Raw genomic sequence first — 20,866 nt, 5'->3', positions numbered from 1 at the left:
ATGTGAGTAGGACCAAACTTAGTCATAATAGTGGGAGGCGTGGGCCTTTCCTTAGCCTCCTTCTTTCTTCTAACTGCTTAAGCTTTTTGTATGACTAAGTTCTCTTTTGGGCTATTGTAATACATCCACTAATGTGCTGAAACCCCCTTTTTCTTCTCTAGCCAATTTTATTATAGCTTGGAACAAGACAGGGGGCGTCTGAGGGCTCAGACATATTACCAAAAATTTTTATCTTCCATGGAATCCGTTTTACCTGTTCCTACAGTCTTGATTCTGGGACCTCGTCCTACATCACTGGAGCCATGTTTGTAAAAAGTTAATAAAATCATTACCAAAAAACAATAGCTACAAAAAACATACAAAAACAGAGAGTACTCTGACCAAAAACCATTCTTTCTCAGGGCTGCTTCCTTAAAGCTTGTGCCACGTCATGCATACAGGGTCACACAGACCTCAAGAGAGACAAGGTAATATCAGGGAGTACTCTGACCAGGAACCATTCTTTTTCAGGGTTGCTTCCTTGAAGCTTGTGCCATGTCATGTGTGCAGTGTCACATAGACTCCAATGGAGGCAAGGTCGTGGCAGGGAGGGTCACTAACATTGTTATATAGTACTTAAATATATTTATATAGTGCCAAATCTGATCCAGATTTTCCCCTAAATTTAGGAATATAATATCCACTGGCCATGTCTTCCTGAAAGTTCCAAGGATGGCTCAAAAACAGCCACCTAAGCATGTCTAAGAGTTAATAACTAGCTTGCCTGCCTACCTGCTTTCCTTCCTTCCTTCCTTCCTTCCTTCCTTCCTTCCTTCCTTCCTTCCCTCCTCTTTCTTTCCTTCCTTCCTTCTTCCTTTCTTTCTCTTTCTTCTTTGTTTCAGTACTGGGGATGGAACCCAGGGGCCTTCTTTTATTCTTTATTTCGAAACAGTTTTTATTCTTTATTTTGAAAGTGTCTCACTGAGTTGCAAAGGACCTCACTAAGTTGCTAAAGCTGGCCATGAACTGTGATCCACATATTTTAGCCTCCCAAATTCTGGGATTACAAGCATGCACCACCACACCAGGCTGTAACAATAGGTTTCAGTTAGGCTTTCTCATTTCCTAATTCTGAACCCAGTTCATGGAAACACCATTTAACTTCTGAAATTAAAGCCAACTATCCTGCAATTATCCTCTATTTCTTCTGGTTGTCTTATTTATGATTTCCTTTTAATAATTCTGAATATATTTTTCTTGTTCCTGTTCCTCTTCTCCTTTGTTTATCTTTCCTTTCTTTTTCTTTTTTCTTTTTGTGTTATTGGTGATGGAACCCAGGGGCATCCTACCTGTGTACTACACACATAACCCTTTTCATTTTTTTTTTTTTAATTTTGAAACATAATGTAAGTTTCAAACTTGTGATTCTTTTTCTTTCCCTCCCAATTTCTGGGAATACATGTCTGTGCCACTGTGCCTGGCTCTTCTTTTTGGTTTGAGTAACATTAGATTGACACACAACATTTTTTTATTTTAAGATAAGTTCATTTTTTTACTTTAGGTTTTTTTTTTTTTTTTTTTTATGGCCATACTGGAGATGGAACCCAGGGGCATTGTACCTCTGAGATACACCCCAAGCCCTAATTTCTTAGTCATTTTATTTTTGAAACAGGGTCTCACTGAGTTGCAAAGGGCCTCACTAAGTAGCTGAGGCTTTCTAGGAACCTCTATCCTCTGGTCTCAGCCTCCCTAATGCTAGATTACAAATGTGTGCCATCATGTCCAGCATTCAGATTTTTTTTAAAGATAACTGGCTCTGAAGATTTGGTTTTCTAAAGGACAATTCAATTATATTAAATTGAGGATCAATAATTTGAGACATTCTTTCCAAGTCGGTTCGATACTGTGATCTCTCCGTATGTCAACTGTACATGTTCTTCAACTCAAAATCAAAACTAGAGACAAGATCTACCTTGTTTAATGATATTGTATAAACATGCTGATTAGATTCATAAAAAGTATAACTTTTCAATTAATATGTCTTTAATTTTGTATTTCACTTCTTTCCTACTTTGTGTTTATTACTAATTATTTCTTGCATTATACCAGCCATCTCCATTCTCAGTATAACCTCCAGTTTTATTTTTCAAAGCAATGAAAGTCATCAGATACCAGTTCTCCTGATTTTTCTCCCTTTGTTTTCCCAGTCTCTACCTGTAATCACCCTTATGTAAATATCTGTTTTACTCTGGATGAGATTTTTCTTTTCTATTAGATCTGTTGCTAAGGCCCAAGTTTCACAACAAAGATTTCTAAATACACAATATTTCAAACTCAGAGATCCATAAACTGTTAGACTGGCCATTTTCATAGGGCTTACTGAAATATACCATAAACAATTATATTGCCACCATGGCTTCATCAGGCCTGCCTGGTAAAATAAGAACCAATGGTCTCATGAGTGCATTATTCTCTACAAGAAACTATTTCCTTTGCCTTTTTCTCAATGAGGAAACCAACAGTTTTCTTTCCTCACCAAATAAAGATAGGAAGGATAATTCTTGGTTGTAAAAATATAATTTGAACATTCCCTAGAAAATATCTGAATACTCAGTAGGTGCTTAAAATTATGTCTAATTTGTGCAAGTAAATTATCTTATTTTTACAGAATCACATAGTGTTTTTTCTTGTATTCTTTTTTGAAGGTTGGGAAATTGTGGTTCAAGTGTTACTAATCATAGAGCAACAATGCTATGAGATTTTTTTAGTGTAATTGTCACAAGATAATAAGGAATGCTATTGACATTCTTCGGGTTGGCCCATGGACTCATTATTTAAGCTGAAGAAAAACAGTTCATGTTCTCCACTGCCCCATTATCTTCAGTTACCAGAGAGACAAAATGAGATGTAGTGAAACTAATATACACAATGCTTTTCCAGCCTCAGTCTAAAAAACAAAGCTTACTGATAGAGTGTTTTTTTTATCCAATTGTACAATTATCTGCCTAATTGAAAACTAAATTTAAATATTTTCTTAAGGGGAAAAATGCCAGTTTGATGTTTTTAAAGGCTTTGCAAATGCAAAATTAAAAATAATATTTCAGGGTTTGGTGATTTAGTATTCATTAAAATTAAGTATCAGAAATATCTACAGGGCCTGAAAGGTATATGAAAATGAGCTTTTTTCTGAGTTCATGCCACAGGAAATGATAGCTAAGCTGATCTCCTCTCACACAGTTTTAATGATGTACTTCTCTTAGGGTTTGAAAGAATTTAAGATCTAACTGCTTTTAACTCTAGGTACAGATGTTTCAAAGCAAAATTCATCTTGGGTTCTAATATGTTCATTAGAAAGTAACTGATAGTTTCAATTTTTATAGGGGCCCAATTTTTATAAGTACTATATGGGCAAGTAGCTGACTTATTAAGTAAGCAATATTTATCTCTGTACCCTCCAGCCTTTCCATTTTCTAACCCTCCTTGATAATTTCTACAACTTTCATATTTATTTCTTCTTTCTGAAAAAGTGCTCTGTTCCCTCAATTATAATGATTTGTACCTGCTGAATATAAGATTATTTTTCCTATAAACTTTTTTGTTACACAGCAATAGAACTGCAATAATATAGTTATTATAATATTGACTTAGAGTGAATATCACATGAAATGTATATAGAAATATTGTGTGCTAAGGATTGATATTACTCATTATCACAGATAATGAAAAAAAGATTCTATTTTACATCTGATTTGAACTTTAGAGAAATTTTGAGCCACATCTTGCCTACCTATAGAAAAAATAATTACAAATAACAGGGCTAGTTATGTGGCATTAAGGTAAAATTTACAACAATGATAGCTATATAAATTCTGAAAAGTGTTCCACGTAGAAGAAGATAAAAATCAAAGGTGTCTCAAACAATTTAAAGTCAATATATAGATGTAATCAGCAACATGAAGCCAGTGTGAAAATTTTGTGGTTAGGGACTAAGTGCACCAGCTATCTTTAGGTGAAAATTTCAACATTAAGACATAATTATAGTGTCCTTTCATTTTGATTCTGAAAAAATTTTTGAACAAATTAAAAAAAAAACAAACAGCATCATCAAGCCAGTCTGAGTCATTGTTTGATGTACATAGAGTAAACTTGACTCATTATAATATTGACCTGAGCATGCCCAGAAGTGTTTCTATCTTCCCGTTTTCCATTTTTCATTTTTAAAAATTTACTCTATGACTTTGATCTGAGCATGCCAGAAATGTATTTTCATATTACCTTACTGAACAATGACCATAATCAGAGGTTGTTCTGAGACATGCCCAGCTCTGCATATGGGTTTTTTTTTTTTTCATTTTTTCTTTTTTTGGTATTGGGAATGGATCCCAGGGACATTGTACTTCTGAGCTACTCCCTCAGGCCTATGTTTCATTTTTTAAATTTTGAAACAGGGTCTCACTAAGTCGTGGAGTGCCTCACTATGTAGCTGAGGCTGGCCACAAACCTGCAGTCTTACTGTCTTAGCCTCTCAGGTACTGTGATTATAAGTGTACACCACCACACTTGACTTCTTCATGTGTTTCTCTATATTGATATGAATAGGCCCCCTGAATAAAAGCCTGATACTTTCTTTTCTTGGGTAGAACATGGATTTGTAAGTACCTCCAGTATTCTTTTTACATGCTGCATGAGTAAATCCTTCTCTGTTCTTTTATCATATGGTCATGCTTTGTATGGGAAAACCTATAAGAATTCCCCCTAAAAACAAGAACAAGACAAGGATGTCTATTATCAACACTTATTTTCAATATACTACTTGAGACTCTAGCCAGAATAATAAGACAAGAGAAGAAAATCAAAGGAGTACAAATATAGGAATAAAAGAACTAAAACAATCTATATTTGCAAATACTAAGAAGATCCAACAAACTTAACCAAAAGGCTTATATAATTGATAAACAAATTCATCCTGGTATCCGGATACAAAATCAATCTTAAAAATCAGAAGCGTTCCTGAATGCCAACCATATATTCACTGGGAAAAAAATCCAGAAAACACTTCCACTCAGAGTATATCACAAAAGAAAATAAAATGCTTGGGATTAAACCTAACAAAATGATAAAAGAATTTTACAAAGAAAATTATAAAACATTGAAAAAAGAAGCTGAAGAAGATAGAAAGATCTTCCATGTTCTTGGATAGGTAGAATAAATATCACCAAAATGGCAACTCTTCCAAAAGTGATCTATGGATCAATTCAATACCCATTAAATTACCAAGGTCATTCCTCATAGACAGAGAAAAATCAGTCCTTAAGTTGTTTTGAAAAAAAAAAAAAAAAAAAAAAAACAGAAGAGCCAAAGTAGTTCTCAGCAACAAGAACCATTCAGGAGGATTCACAATACCTGATATCAAACTATAATAGAAAGCCATAGTAATAAAAACTGTGTGGCATTGGCACAAAACAAGCACATAGAATAATGGGCAAGAATAGAAAACTCAGAAGTGGGGTGTGGTGGTGCATGATTGTAATCCCATCATTAAAGAGGCTGAGACCAGAGGATCCCAGTTCATGGACAGCCTCAGCTACTAAGCAAGGCCCTTTACAACTGAGTGAGACCCTGTTTCAAAATAAAAAATAAAAAAATACAGCTGAAGATGTAGCTCAGAGGTAGAATGCCCCTGGTTTCCATATCCAGTACCACACACACACACAAAAAAAAAAAAAAAAAAAAAAGAAGAAGACTCAGCAGAAACAAATCTACACACTTAGAGTCAATTGATTTTTGACAAAGGGGCCAAAAACACAAACTGGGACAAAACCTCTTCAACAAATGGTTCTGGCAGAATTGCTTAACCATATGTAGAAAAAATAAAATAAACTTTACTTTCCTACCCTGTACAGAAGCCAATTCAAGATACATCAAAAACTTGAAAATCAGACCAGAGACCTTGTGACTCCTTGAAGAGGGCATAGGTCCAACTTTTCAACACATAGGCAAAGGTAAAATCTTTCTCAACAAGACCCAAAAGGCACAGAAAATTAAAAGAAAGACCAATATGTGAGATTTCAATAAGCTGCAGTGTTTCTGTACAGCAAAGGAAATTAAACAAAATAGAGAGCCAATAGAATAAGAGAAAAATTTAAAAATTGTTCCTCCAAAAAAGGACTAAAATCTAGAATATACAGACAACTCAAATAACTCACTGCTAAGAAAACAAATAACCCAATAAAAAATGGGCAAGTGAACTAAGTAGACTCTTCAAAAAGAAGAAATTTAAATGGTCAATAAATGTTTAAAAAATGTTCAACATCATTAATAATCAGAGAGATCCAAATCAAAACTTTCCTGAGATTTCACCAAACACCAATTAGAATGTCAATCATTAAAATATAACACATGCTGGTGCAGATATAGAAAAGTAGAAACTAATTCATTGTTGGTGGGATTACAAATTAGTGCAATCAATTTGGAAAACAATATTGAGGATCTTCAGAAAAATGGGAACGAACCTATTATATGATCCAACAATCCCACTTCTGGATATCTACCAAAGGGAATGGAAACCAAACTACCAAACTAATGCATTTATATTCATGTTCATAGCCACACAATTTACAATGACTAAACTATGAAACCAGCCAAGATATCGATAAACAAATGAGTGAATTATAAAGCTTGGGGATATGTACACAATTAAATTTTACTCAGTTATAAAGAAAAACAAAATTAAATCATTTTAAGGGAAATGGATGAAACTGGAAAACGTTATGATAAGTGAGATTATTCCGTCACAAAAAAGTAAAAAATTAAATTCTCTATCTAATATGCAGAAGCTATGGGGGAAGGGTCATAGGAGGAACTCCAGATGAAGAAGAAGTCATAGATGAGCAAACTAGTTGACCTAAATGAGAGGGTTGGGAGGAGAGAAGAGAAAAAATTTCTTAATATACATGATGTACATTTATAAACATATCAAAAACAACCAGTAAGCCAAATATAAGAAAAAGGGAAAAGGAAGGGAATAAGGTGAAAATTGGGGAAGGGCTAAATGAATGTGTGTGCATATATGCCTCTATTATCTTGTACCTCATTAAGATGTATGGTTACAATGTGCCAATTAAAAAGAAAAAGAAAAAAGAGAAAAAGAAAAGGAAAAAATGTAGGGTCTTTCAGTGTAAATCTCTTCAACTTTGCTATAGTTTTTCAATTGTACTAATTTATGTTCTCAGAAATTATTATATTGGAGTATTTTCAGACATTGATTCTGAAGTTATATTTCCAGAAAAATAGTTGCATGATCTTTTCCTTGACCCAGTTTTCTCACCCAGCAAATGAAAAAAAAAAATGCTGCTGTTACTGTGTTTTAGTAGAGATTCAATAGATTATATGTGCAAAGTATTTAGAAAAGGAGCTGCAGCACATTAGGTATATAATATTTGCTATTATAAACATTAAGTTGTACAATTATAAATCTGGCTGCATAGAAGATTTACCTTTCTCTACTAATATTAGGGCTTGTCTGATTTTAATTTGCTACGTTTTCCCCTTTACCAAATTAATGTGTGTAAAATTGAAATTCATATTTGTTTTAATTTGTTTTCTCCTAGTTAGGAGATATATTATGTTTTCCTTTTCTTTCTTTTCTTTTTTTTTTAAGAGCCCAACTCTACTTTCTCTTTTTTATTTTTTTGAAGACAATAAGTATATTAAAACTTATTACTATAAAATGGAAAAAGCCACATGATCTTCTCAAAGCATATTTTTAAAATCTAATATCCTTTTATGATTAAAAAACACTCAAACACTCTGAGCAGAAGAAAACTTTCTCAAGTCAATAAAGAAATCTGTGAGACACTCACATCTAATATAAATTAATGGTTCTGTGAGGAGATGAAGATGTTTGCTTTCACAATGTTCATTCATTTTTTGCGGGAAGTTCTATTAGCAATAACATGGCATGAAAATGTAAAAGAGAATCAAGATTAAAAAGAAAAATCACATCTGATTATATATGATATGAGCTAAAAATAGAGGATGCAAATATACAAAACACACAATATAAATAAACAGATCTAGCAGAGTAGTGACCTTCAAGCTCAAAATGTAAAAATCAACTGCATTTCTATACACTACCACTGAGCAATAAAAACAAAGGGTACTGTTCCATCTCTTTTTTTGTGGCAATTATTATTATTTTTGTAATCATACATCACTTTGGAATACAAGACTTGAGAGGATATACAAGCACATATCATCCAATAAGCCCTCATCCAATCCCCATCCCATTTCCTCCCCCTTCCTCAATCCCATAATTGGTGATTATCTTTGATATAATTGTTTACGCACCTCATGAGTTTTAGAGATTCCATCCTCTCCCATCCCCTCCCTTCTGATTGGTCACCTTAATTGCTTCTCAATAGGGCCCTTTCTACTACTCAACCTCCTCCTGTTACCACATTCCTCCTAGTTCTTGCTAATTAGGGGAAGTATCTGGATTTTATTTTCTGTGCTATTTCTCTGTGCATGCTGCATTGCAAGTTCCAATCCCACTCTTGATGGCCCCAGTAGTGGCCTGGCCACCCAGAGGACTCTGATCCTGACTTCGCTGGCTCCAGCACCATCCTTGCCTCATGGGAGGCCCCGATACTGACCTTGCTGGCTTCTGTACCGAACTAACCCCTTGGCTGGTTCGTCTCCCAGCCTCAGAGGCTCCAGCACAGGCCTAGCTCATGACAGGCTCCGATCCCAGCCTCGCTGACCTTGGCACTGGCCTAACCCCTCGGAAAGGCTCCTATCCTGGTCTCACAAGTCTCAGTTTTGTCCTTGCCTCACAACAGTTTTCAATCCCAGCTTCACTGGCCCCGGCACCAGCCAAACCCCTCGGCAGGCTCCTATCCAGGCCTCAGAGGCCCCGGCCACAACCTTGCCTCATAGCAGGCTCCGATCCTGGCCTCGATGTCCCTGGCACTGGCCTCACCCCTTGGCAGGCTCCCATCCGACACCCTCATCACACAGCAGTTTGTCCCATGTTCCCAAGGGTGTGTGGTGGTAGTATTCTGCCTCTGAGGTAATTTCTTCAAAAGTTCCAGATGTATTACATCAGATCTCTGCCTCCCCTGAGTACTTGCCGCTGCCAATGCAACTGTCTCCACCATTTCAAATTTTTTCCCAAGCTCTTTTCCCATACCGCATAATGTCCAGTGTTCCTAAGCATGCGCGACAGTAGCATTTGACCTTTGGGGTCATTTCTTCAGAGGATCAGGTTGGGTTGGATCAGATGTCTGCCTCTCCCAAATCCAAGTCTCCACTGCCATCTTGGCCACTGCTGCTGCAACCGCCTTTCTCCTAGGGCTCCGCTAAACTCTCTCCTTACAGGTGATGTCCAGGATTCTTACCGATGTAGAGAAGTAGCAGTCCTCCTTCGTGGGGAAGTTTTCCAAAAGTTCCAGTTCAGATGGATATGTTTTGTCTGCATCTCCAATGTTCTAGCTGCTGCCAGGGCCATCTTAACTCCTCTCGAATATTTTTCTTTTTCCGTTTCCCCCGCCTTTTATTTTAAATAAGAGAAGAGAGTATGTGTGGTTTGGGGAGGATGTGGGATCAGGCACTTGGTAGCGATAAACATTTTTTTTCTTTCCAGGTGGGAAGGGGATCTCCTAAGGGTGCCCCGCGCACACCTGTCCACCCACCTAGGTCGGGGCCTTGCAGCCTGGACCTTCTGGGCCTTCCAGGTGGGGGGGGTCGCCTAAGGGTGCCCCGCCCTTGCCCGCCCACTCTCCCGGAGTTGGGGGCCATGCGGCCTGGACCTCTGGGGCCTTCCAGGTAGGGGGGTCGCCTAAGAGTCCCCTGCCCACATCCGCCCACCCTTCCAGGGTCGGGGCCATGCAGCCCAGACCTCCTGGCCTTCTGTTTAAATCAGGTTATAATCTTTTACATTTTGTACTTATTTAATATGGCATTGTTTTGTCAATACTAGCCACAAACCTGTAATCTTCCTTTCTCAGACTCTCAAGTACAGGGATTACAAACATGTGCTATCATACTCATCTCTCATATGACATATTTTCATGGTTATCTTAGTTTTGTTGTTTTGTTTTGGTTCTAGAAAGGCTTGCTTACAATCATTACTTTCTTATCCCCAGACAACAAATTCTATGCAAAGTTAATTAGATAATGGTGTCACTACATATAAAACTATATGAATTTTAAAAACGCATATGACAGAAGTCACTATTTTTGTTATGGTTGTGTGTGATTTTTGTCTTGTTTTTAATGTGAGTTTTAAAGATAGGATATTGCTGTGTTACCCAGGATGGCCTTGAATTCACAATCCTCTTTTGTGTAGCTAGAACTCCTGGCATACACCACTGCACCCAGGATAAGTTTCAAATTCATAAGAAATTTAATTATATAATAAGAGAATCTTTGAAAAGTCTGCATTAGAAATAAAATCTAAACTTTGAAAGATAATAAAAAGTATAAGAAAACTAATTTTATTGACTTAAAATTGAAAACACATAATGAAGTTAGACACAGAATAAAACCTTTCATTGTTAAATATAGGAACAATTTGTTTTCTTTAAAAGAAATCTTAATCTATAAAAGAAAAAGAAATTGTACAAAATTAAGCATGTATAAAGAGATATAAAAATGTTTAATTTTTATATTGCTAATAAAATTAATGTATTAACAAATTTTATAAGAAAAATAAATTACCAAAATTCTCACAAAATAAAATAGAAAGTAGAATAGACAAAAAACCTTAAAAATTTTTGAGATATTTCTAAAAATATAACAAAAAATATACCCAGATATTTCATAGTTAAGTTTATTGTAGACTTAAAAAGTTCTATGGCTACCTAAGTCATTCAGAATTTAAATACAAAAGCAAAATTTTTAAATAATTTTTAAATTAATACACAATTTTAAAAAATTCTGTTTTATATGAAACTTTAAATAACAAATGTTATTCATAAATAAATGTGCAAAATTTTCAAGTAAAATTTTAGCAACTCAAATATGCTAGATCATTCACTGAATGAGAGATCCTAACCAAGTAAAAAGTGACATAATGCTTAAATATTTTAAAAGTTAATTATTTATCTTGAAAAATAGAAAAATTATTTGTTAATTTCACTAGGTAGCATAGTAAATTCCCACAGACATATCATTTAAAAGTCAAGACATTTTATAATAATTTTTTGGTGGTACTGGGGTTCCTGGAAGCCCTTCTACCTCCGGGCTACACTCCCAGACCTATTTTTACATTTTTATTTGGAAACAGGGTCTCCTAAGCCAGAGCGCACGGCTGGCTTTGAACCTGCGCAATCCTCCTGTCTCTGCCTCCCAAGCACGGGGATTACAAGCGTGCGCCACCACGCCCGGCTTGGGAAATTTTATAATAATTAAAAAAAATAATAGTATCTGTCCACATATATTCATGCATGAACATATATTTTGTTGAAATTTAAATAACATTTTATATCACTAGCAATAATTCATTAAATCTTGGGTAGAGCTACATTAAATACTTAAAATACTTTGGAAGGTAGCTATAGTTATGTAAGACTATTGATTTTTCTGCAATTCATGTTTTAGAATATATCTAGATAAACATTCTCACTGCTATAATCTAAAATGATTTTTACAATGTCTACAGGGTGGGAGTTGGGTAAGAGCTAAATGAGTGATGTGTACATAAATGTCTCTACCACCTTGGACTTCATTAAGATTTATGACTGTAATGCACCAATATAAAATTTAAAAAAAATTCTCATTGCTATAATCCAAAATACTGATCACATATTTTAAAGAAAAATATTTTATTTGCTCACAGGTCTTGGAGATTTAGGGGTTCAGTTCATGTCATGAGTATGGAAAGCTCAGGGATTGGTGGTGACCCATCTATATATTTCCCAAAGCTGCACACAAGTCCCACTTCCAACATTGCTACTTTGTTTTTGTAAGGGCTAGGGGAACATAGCCTTTACTGATATTCTATTCAGCATTCTTGAAGCTATAATATAAAAGATTGACCATATGCCTTAGAGGAAAGATTTACTTTGTTATGATTTTATGTCCAGTCCATGAAAGCCACAGACCACAGATCTCAGGGCATGGTAGCAGAAAGTGGAGAGAGGGGGAGCATTTGGGCTGTGCTCTCATCCTGGGGGCCAGTAGCAAGAGAGAGTAAGGAGAGAAGGAGCCATATATAATCCCCAAGGTCACTTCCCCAGAGATCCATATTAGGAAAATTCATTACAATAGATTTATTCACTGTTAGGGTTCCAACACTCATGATTCCACTCTATCAACTCTGAATATTAATAAATAAACTCTTTGGGGAATATTTTATGTCTAACTATAACATTCTGCTCCTGGACCCTGAAGAGCTCATGCCCAGCTCAGAACACAAAATGCTTTTAGTTCTCTCCAAGAATTTTCGCAGTCTTAAAATACTTCCAGCATTGCTGAAAGGTGCCAAAGTTGAATGTCTTCTCTGAGACTCATGGTAAACTCTTGTGAGCCCTTGTAAAAGACATTGAAGATAAAAATAAAGAAGGTTATATGTATCCAATATGCAAAGGCAAAGAGTAAACAGTATACATCCAAAGGGAGGAATAAGACCATAGAAAGAAGGAATGGGACTGATACAATAATAAAATATGTCAGGGCAAACATTTATCTTGCAGCTCCACTCCTGGCATCCATAAGACATGGCAATTTCCAAAGGGTTTTTGGAAGCTCCACGCATGCCTCATGGCTGATTGGAATGGGTGGTTTACTGGTCTTTCCAGCCTAGCTGCATGGTTCACAGCTAGCATCCTTTACTTACAATTATTCCACATTTTGGAAATTTTGGGGTTTTTTTTTCCTTGCATACTTGGCTTCACCCTCATAGCTACACAAAGTATAGAATCTTATTTGGGCCTTCTTACAAGGACTTTGGCCCTGTCACATGTTTTCCTGACTTTCTAGGTTTTTCATTAAAATCTAGAGGAAAGTCTCTATGGCCTTCTTTTTCTAGCAATCCAGAATTATGTGGGCTCTGAGGTGGTCTGCCAACAGAAAAGGTAACCATGTCCTCCTTAATGATTGCTACTGGAACTTTTTAAATCTAAACCCTGTGCTCCCTCTACCCAGGCTAATACTGGCCCCAAGTCCAACTGGGCTGCTTCTGGCCTCAACTGTATCTGGGCTACCCCTGCCCCCAACATCATCTGGTTGACCCTGAACCCAACTCCACTTGTCACCTTCGTCAAGGGCACTGCTTTCACCTTCTTTTTAGCTGACTTCCTTCCTTCCATGATAACATCTTTCTGGGCCCCAGATTAAACATGTCTTTCTGGCCAAACTGCAAATCTGTAAATTCTCTCTGCTTTATTTTGCACTCCAAAAATTTGATGTACAGTTTATTGAATGCAGACATCAATATCCATAGCATAGTTTGGATATTTTCTTCACCAGATTAATCAGCCCATCTTCTATAAATTCAGCTTTACACAAAGTTTTAGGTAAAAATCAAATTATGCATAAGTACTTTGCCAAAGTGTAACATAGATGGCCTTTACTCCATTTCCCTATGGAGTCCTCTTTGACAACCAGAACCTCCTCACAAAGTCTCTACTGTCCACCTTTCTAGCCACATTCTGGCCCTTCCAATTTTCTTGCACAAAATAGTTCCAAAGAGTCACAATCCACATGGTCAGACTTAAATATAGCAGCAATCCCACTTCCCTGGTACCATTTTCTGTTATGGTCAGAATTCTGGCAGCTATAATCTAAAATATTATTCATATATCATAGAAGAAAGAAGACTTATTTCATTATGGTTTTATATTCTGTTCATGTGAGGCTGGGGGCCACAGATCTCAGGGTATGATGGCAGGATGTGAAGAGAGGAAGAGCATATAGGCTGTGCTTCTATCATTGAGGCCAGGAGCAAGAGAAAGAGAGGAGAGGAAAAAGGAGCCATATATAATTTCCAAGGCCACACACCCAGGATCCATCTCTTCCAGCCACACTATACTGGTCTACCAGGTACCACCCAGGTAAATCCATTACAATAAATTTATCCACTGATGGGATCATAACTCCACCTTATCAACTCTTAATACATGATTTTTAGGGGACAGTTTTCTGAGAGGATTGTTATTTAACTCATACTAATCTATTAAATTACCTTTTAATATCATATCACAAAATGGAAAAATAAAAATGTTAAAAACAATGTTAAAATATAGTGATGTTAATAATTGAGACACAAAGATCACTATATATAAAGCTATAAGTTTGGGGAATCATAAACCAAAATCACTTAATGGGTAAAACCTTTCATTAATCACTTGCTATTTGGACATATGAAATAGGAAGGCTAACAATTTTACACAAAATGCAATAAAAATTCATGAAACCAGACAGAAATATTTTCCATTCATGGGAAAATATGGAGGATTTTTCCCTCAGTAATTGATTACCTCAAGGCAAAACAAGCAGAGAACATTCAAATGCCCATGGAAGTGAGTCATAACTGTGAGGAATTCAATATGCAGCACAATGGAGCCTGGCCCCAATTACCATTGCAAAGTCTGAGCTATTTCTATCAATTTGGTATAGTATATAAAAATGTTTCCACATCTTTAAGCAAGTGGAAAGTCCATTCCTGCAAAACCTGTAATGAAACAAATGTAGATTCTTTTCCCTATCCTGCCCACTACCCCCTAGAAAAGCAGTTATTAGTGATGGCAATACAATTTCTTCAGAGACAGCAGAATCAGGCTCTCAAAGAATTCTGATTCTATAACCATGTTTCAGTCTTGATGAATATTGAAAGCCAGTCTTCGAGGCAAGGGTCATCATCAGGGCTTTCTTTGAAATGCATTTGAGTTGATGACGATTTTTATGTAGCTGTTTCCTAACTTCACATTACATCTTAGAAGCAGAATTGAACGTGGTTGCACAATTTGCTTTCTTGGAAATCCTAAAAAATAAAATTAAAGTTTAGCAGCAACAGTCAGTTTTCAGCTGTCCTAATAATTTTAATTGTTCTTTTTTGTGGTACTAGAGGTGGAAACCAGGAGCTTTTCTACCTCTGAACTATACTCTGAGACCTATTGTATACTTTTTATTTGGAAACAGTCTCACTAAGTTGCTAAGAGCCTCACTAAATTAGCTGAGGCTGGCTTCGAACCTGTGTGATCCTCCTGTCTCAGCCTCCCAAGCACAGAGATTACAAATGTGCGCCACCACACCCGGCTAATTATTCTTATCATTATAATGTTTAACCAGGCCTGGCATGGTGGCACCTACCTGTAATCCCACTTGAGAGGCTAAGACAGGGAGAATCGAGGGTTCACAGCCAACCTCAGCTACTTAGGCCCTCTACAACTCAGTGAGACTCTGTTTCAAAAGAAAGAATAAGAAATAGTGCTGGGGGTTTAACTCAGAGGTAGAACACACCTGGGTTCAATCCCCAGTACTGGAAAAAATAAATAAAAATAAATAATATTTAACCAGTGGAGAGATAAATGGGTGGCAAGTGCAACAATACTATAAACAACTCACACATAAGTTGTTGGAAGTAGTAAAATGCTTGGTTTAGGCAGTAACTTGAAAATTTTGAAGTGGTTCAAATTGAAATGGAAAATAAATAAGACCTAGATTTATAAGTTTAATTGCATAAAGAATATTAGCCAGGAAGATGATAGTGTTTTTTGCATTTCAATATTAGATACATTGTTGTATGCAATTTCTCTTTGCTTAAAATCGAGGTGACAATATGTTTAAGTCTATTATAAGAGCAATGTGTTATCTTTATTGAGATGCCCAATTTTGTTTTACATAAATATTTGGTCATAAGAGAGAAGTATTGAGACATTTCCTTTATTTGCATAAGTTTAGTGATTGTCACAGTCTTCATCGAATATTAAAATTCCTGGGGTTTATTACTACTAGCCAAAAAGCTCATCTATTTTCAGTTTTTCATCAGAAAACTTAACCTAAAAATTGTATTCTGTAATTCATTAGAGATAAATAAGGCATAAGTGCCGAATAAGGCTAAAAAGATGGGGAAATACCTTATCTGTTGTTCATCTATTATAACCACTTTTTTTCTCATTATTATATAAAATATTTTAGAGAATAATATTTTACAGGCTCCAAAATGCTATCTGCTTTTTTCTGCAATGATCCATTTATTTTTTCATAAGTGACACTTATGTTAAAATATTTCTTTTAAAAAGTATAGTGCTGTTTGGGAGGTGAAATGTTTGTGATCTTGTCTTCTTCCCTCTCTATCTCCATTTTAATATTTACTTAGAAATATTGGAGCAAAAGAAACAGTCCTTATGTCCCCTGAAAGCTCACCAAAATAAATTGATAACAGGTGAATAGAAGAAAATGACATCTAAATTTATTAATGTGCATGGAAGAAATCATACAGCAAAAATATCCATTAGGCCAACATAGAAGACTTAAACATGGGGACTGTGAACATTTTTCTTGAGATAGTTAATCATTTTTAGGGGATGTGAATAGATTTATAGAACATATAATGGCATGGGATAAAGTCTGTTGGGTCTGCAACACAGATAATTATTTGTAAATGATTCTTTTTGTAACACTGACAAAGGATGAAATAGAAGACAATGGTAAGTGACAGAAGTCTGTCCAGGTTAAGTTTACCCAAAAAAAATTAGTTTTTTTTTCTATGATATGAGTTAAATCTTCTCTAGTTAATAAAATGTCAAAAAGAAGAATAAAATATTTTGATGGATCAAAGATGTTTATATGTGATAATATCCATAATTTAATAAGCCAATTCTCAGGAGGCAAGCTTTGCAGAAAGCTTCTCCCTTTGCAGAGGTGAGGGCAGAATGGGGAAAGGTTCAGAGAGAACTTTAATTAGGAAATTTCTAAAGCCGCCCAACAGCAGTATCTCAGTCTTTGAGGTGTCATTTTCTGAGTCCCACAAAAACATTGAGAGGATAATAAAATTTAACTTTGCTTTTACTCATTCTCTAGTTTCATTTCATAAGAGAATCACACAGGACTGTCACAATGATCATCTTTTCAGCAGGTCATTTCCATGTATGTTCGTTTATTATAAGTCCCTGTGGAAATCTGGTTAGGTCATTTGTGACTGTACTCATTTCTATTAATTGGTTAGATTTTTTTCAATTTATTTTATCTTCAAAGTAGACTAGGTTAAGAACAATAAAATCAGTACATGCTCCTTTACTTGAACTTTTATGAAATTTTGTTTCATTTGGAGAGACAAATAATGTTCTGACAAATAAGATATTTATATTTCCATGACTCTACTCTTACACAAACTCAATATCTATGGTCACCTCTTTTCCTGCCTACTACCTAACTTTATGATCCAATAATGTAAAATACCATGAATATTTGTCTTTTATCTGAAAATCTTTCTCTTTCTCTTTCTCTCTCTCTCTCTCTCTCTCTCTCTCTCTCTCTCTCTCTCTCTGTGTGTGTGTGTGTGTGTGTGTGTGTGTGTGTGTGTGTGCTGGTACTGAAAATTAAGTCCAGATGCATTCTACCTTCAAGATATACCCCAGCACTATTTTCTGAGACTGTCCTTGATCCTGCTATTCTCTTGTTTCAGCTTCCTAAACACTGGAATTTTAAGCATGTGTCATGCTCAACTTGTCTGGCTCTCTTTATATGGTTTCTTTTGGTTTATAATCACATTCTTTTTTGTATATTTGGTGACAGAGTAGTTAATATGATAATAATTTTGGTAATACCATGAGGCTTTCATAGGACAGCATTCAGTTTAGCTATGGATAAATGTCTTATATTTTCATAACCACCATGCTCAACTTGTCTGGCTCTCTTTATATGGTTTCTTTTGGTTTATAATCACATTCTTTTTTGTATATTTGGTGATGTAGTAGTTAATATGATAACAATTATGGTAATACCATGAGGCTTTCATAGGACAGAGTTCAGTTTAGCTATGGATAAATGTCTTGGGTTTTCATAACCATTGGCTTCTGATTCTAAACTTTAAAACTATCTTTTTGAAAATCTAAATGCCTCTTTTTCTACTTGTGATGCTTAATTTTATATGTCAACTTCACCAGGTTAAGGGATATTTTAAAAGTTAGTGCGTAATTACCTTCTGGTGTGTCTCTGAGAGTGTTTCTGGAATAGATTAGCATTTGTATCAACAGATTGAATAAAACAAAATCTGATCTCACTAATGTGGGCAGGCATTATTCAATCTATTGAGGGCCTAGATAAGACCAAAAAGAAGGGCAAATTTACTCTCTTCTGAAACTGGCACATCTATCTTCTTCTGTTTTTGTACTTTTGAGACCCAGGTTTTTTTTTTTTTTATCTTAGACTCTGGAATTTAAACTTTAACTCTCTGGTACTCAGGCTTGGGATTCAAAATGAATCACACTTCTAGCTTTCCTAGTTCTCCACACTGAAAATATCATTCACAGAACTTTTCAGTTTCCGTAATTTCATGAGCTGATTATCATACATTTCTTCTTGCTTATATATCTCACTGTGTTTTTTTATTTGTAGGATTTTGACTATTCAATACTGTTTATTTTCAAAAGTTGTCTAAAAATCTTTGAGTTTAATTTAAAAAATAGGTCGATACTCAGATCCTGGGCATGTTAGTCAGCTTTTCATTACTATAATAAAACAACTGCAACAATCAACTTAAAGAGAAAAAATCTATTTAGTTTTAGAGGTTTGAAGGTTTCAGAAAATGGTTATTTGATTCCTTTTTGGGGGGATGCTGTGATGATGCAATATACCATGATGGAGATCACTTGGAGTAACATGTTATTTACATAATGGCAGGTAAAAGATGAAAGAGAGAGGAAGAATTGGGGCCAGCTTTCTAATATACCTTTAAAGGGCATGCCTCCAGTGACCTAACTTTCTCTCACCATGGTCCACATTTTATAAGGTCCACTACTTCTCAACAGTGCCAAACTGGAAACCAACCTTATGCCACAAGGTCCCTGGGGAACATTTTAAATTCAAACTCTAGCAGTAGATGTTTATCATGTGCATCTTCAAAATCATATAAATAAACCAGTTGTGGTGACACATGCTTGTAATCTCAACATTTGGGAGGCTGAGACAGGAGGATTGCAATTTGCAGATACCCTCATCTACTTAGTGACGCTCTTTGCAACTCAGTGAGATCTTGTTTCAAAATAAAGAATAAAAAAATAGGTCTCAGCTGGGCATGATGGCACAGAAGGATCATACAGGTTTGAAGTCAGCCTCATCTACTTAGTGAGGCTCTCAACAACTTAGTGAGACCCTGTTTCCAAATAAAGTATAATATAGGTCTGGGAGTATAGCTCAGAGGTAGAAAGGCTCTGGGTTCCACCCCCAGTACCGCCAAAAAATAAGAAATAAAAAAAAGTTCTGGAGTATAACTCAAAAATAGAATGTCCACAGATTCCATCCACAGTACCACAATATCTATGTATCTATGTATCTATGTATCTATGTATCTATCTATCTATCTACCTATCTATCTATGAAATTAGAGACATGGCTATTATGATTATTGTTTGTCCTTTTGTATTACTTTTGTCATTCCTAAAGTACCATAAGCATTTTGCGGAAAAGGACTGTATCTTCCGTTTCATTTTCACTTAAGTTATTACACAAATAACTAATGAGGGAAAAGTTTCAGACAAGTGTTGTATTTTTATCTTAATATAGTATGTGTACATGTGTGTTTTTGTGATGAAAATTTGCTATTTAAAGAATATTTAGTCGGGCATGGTGGTGCACCCTTGTAATCCCTGCACTTGGGAGGTGGAGACAGGAGGATCATGCATGTTCAAAGCCAGCCTCTGTGGCTTAAGAGACCCTGTTTCCAAATAAAATTAGGTCTGGGAGTATAGCCTGGAGGTAGAAGGGTTTCCAAGAACCACAGTACCACAAAAAAAGAATATTTAATGCCCTTTTATAAAGATTCTAAAATTTCTGATTAAGAAATGGTGATTTCATTCCTAGTAATAAAATTATATTCAGCTTTAATTAAATAAAACTTATTAACCATTTATTTTTAAATCAATCACTTATAATGTGCCAGGTATTGAAATAGTCACAGTCCTTGGTATAGGACCAGAATACCATGAATATTTCCTCTTTAAGAGTTTGCTAATTGTTCTTAGCTCATAACAAGACATGAGCCTAAGTCTGGTCTTGTATTATAAGGCATGTTATACTGCACATCAAAGATGAGAGGATTAAAGCCTTCATTCCCTTGCCTCTTTGTGCTAGTAAACTGCAATGCCACTGCCTTCACAGGCTCTTTCATCTTGCAGGCAGTGCCTGACATGTAATACTAACTTCTATTTAGTATGCTTTTTGTAATGAAGGATAATGAGATTCTGTAAAGCAGCAAGTATAATTTATGAATCAGCATCAAATAAAGCTTTGCAAGCAAACTAAAGACAAATCTCACCAAGTTAGCTATTCATAGCCTGCCCTTGGAATTAAATCAAAAGTACTGAATATACTAACATCTAAAGATTATGGGCCAACTGTCTTTTACAGCTGACGAGATGCTTGGCACTACCCTGCAAATCAAATAATATTTTGTCATTTATCATTCACAATGGTCTCACAAGACTTGCAGGAAATCCGAAACGGAATACTCACAGGGGAGTAAGTTTTGACAGCAGTATTTCCTTGTATTGTCAGATATCTATTCCATTTTTATAAACATATAATTCAGATATATAGAAAATTAAGGTGGGTTGTTAACATAAAAATTTACATTAAAGTACATGAAACCTAAAATTCTCTTATATTAGCACCTATTATGTTTCTTCATCTTTGTGTTTTAAAATAAATTCTTTATCTTTCTACA

The sequence above is a fragment of the Muscardinus avellanarius genome (assembly GCF_963383645.1).
Source record: "Muscardinus avellanarius genome assembly, chromosome: 1".
Lineage (NCBI taxonomy): Eukaryota > Metazoa > Chordata > Mammalia > Rodentia > Gliridae > Muscardinus > Muscardinus avellanarius.
The sequence above is the reverse complement of the archived record's forward strand: the minus strand, read 5'-3'. Positions refer to the sequence as shown.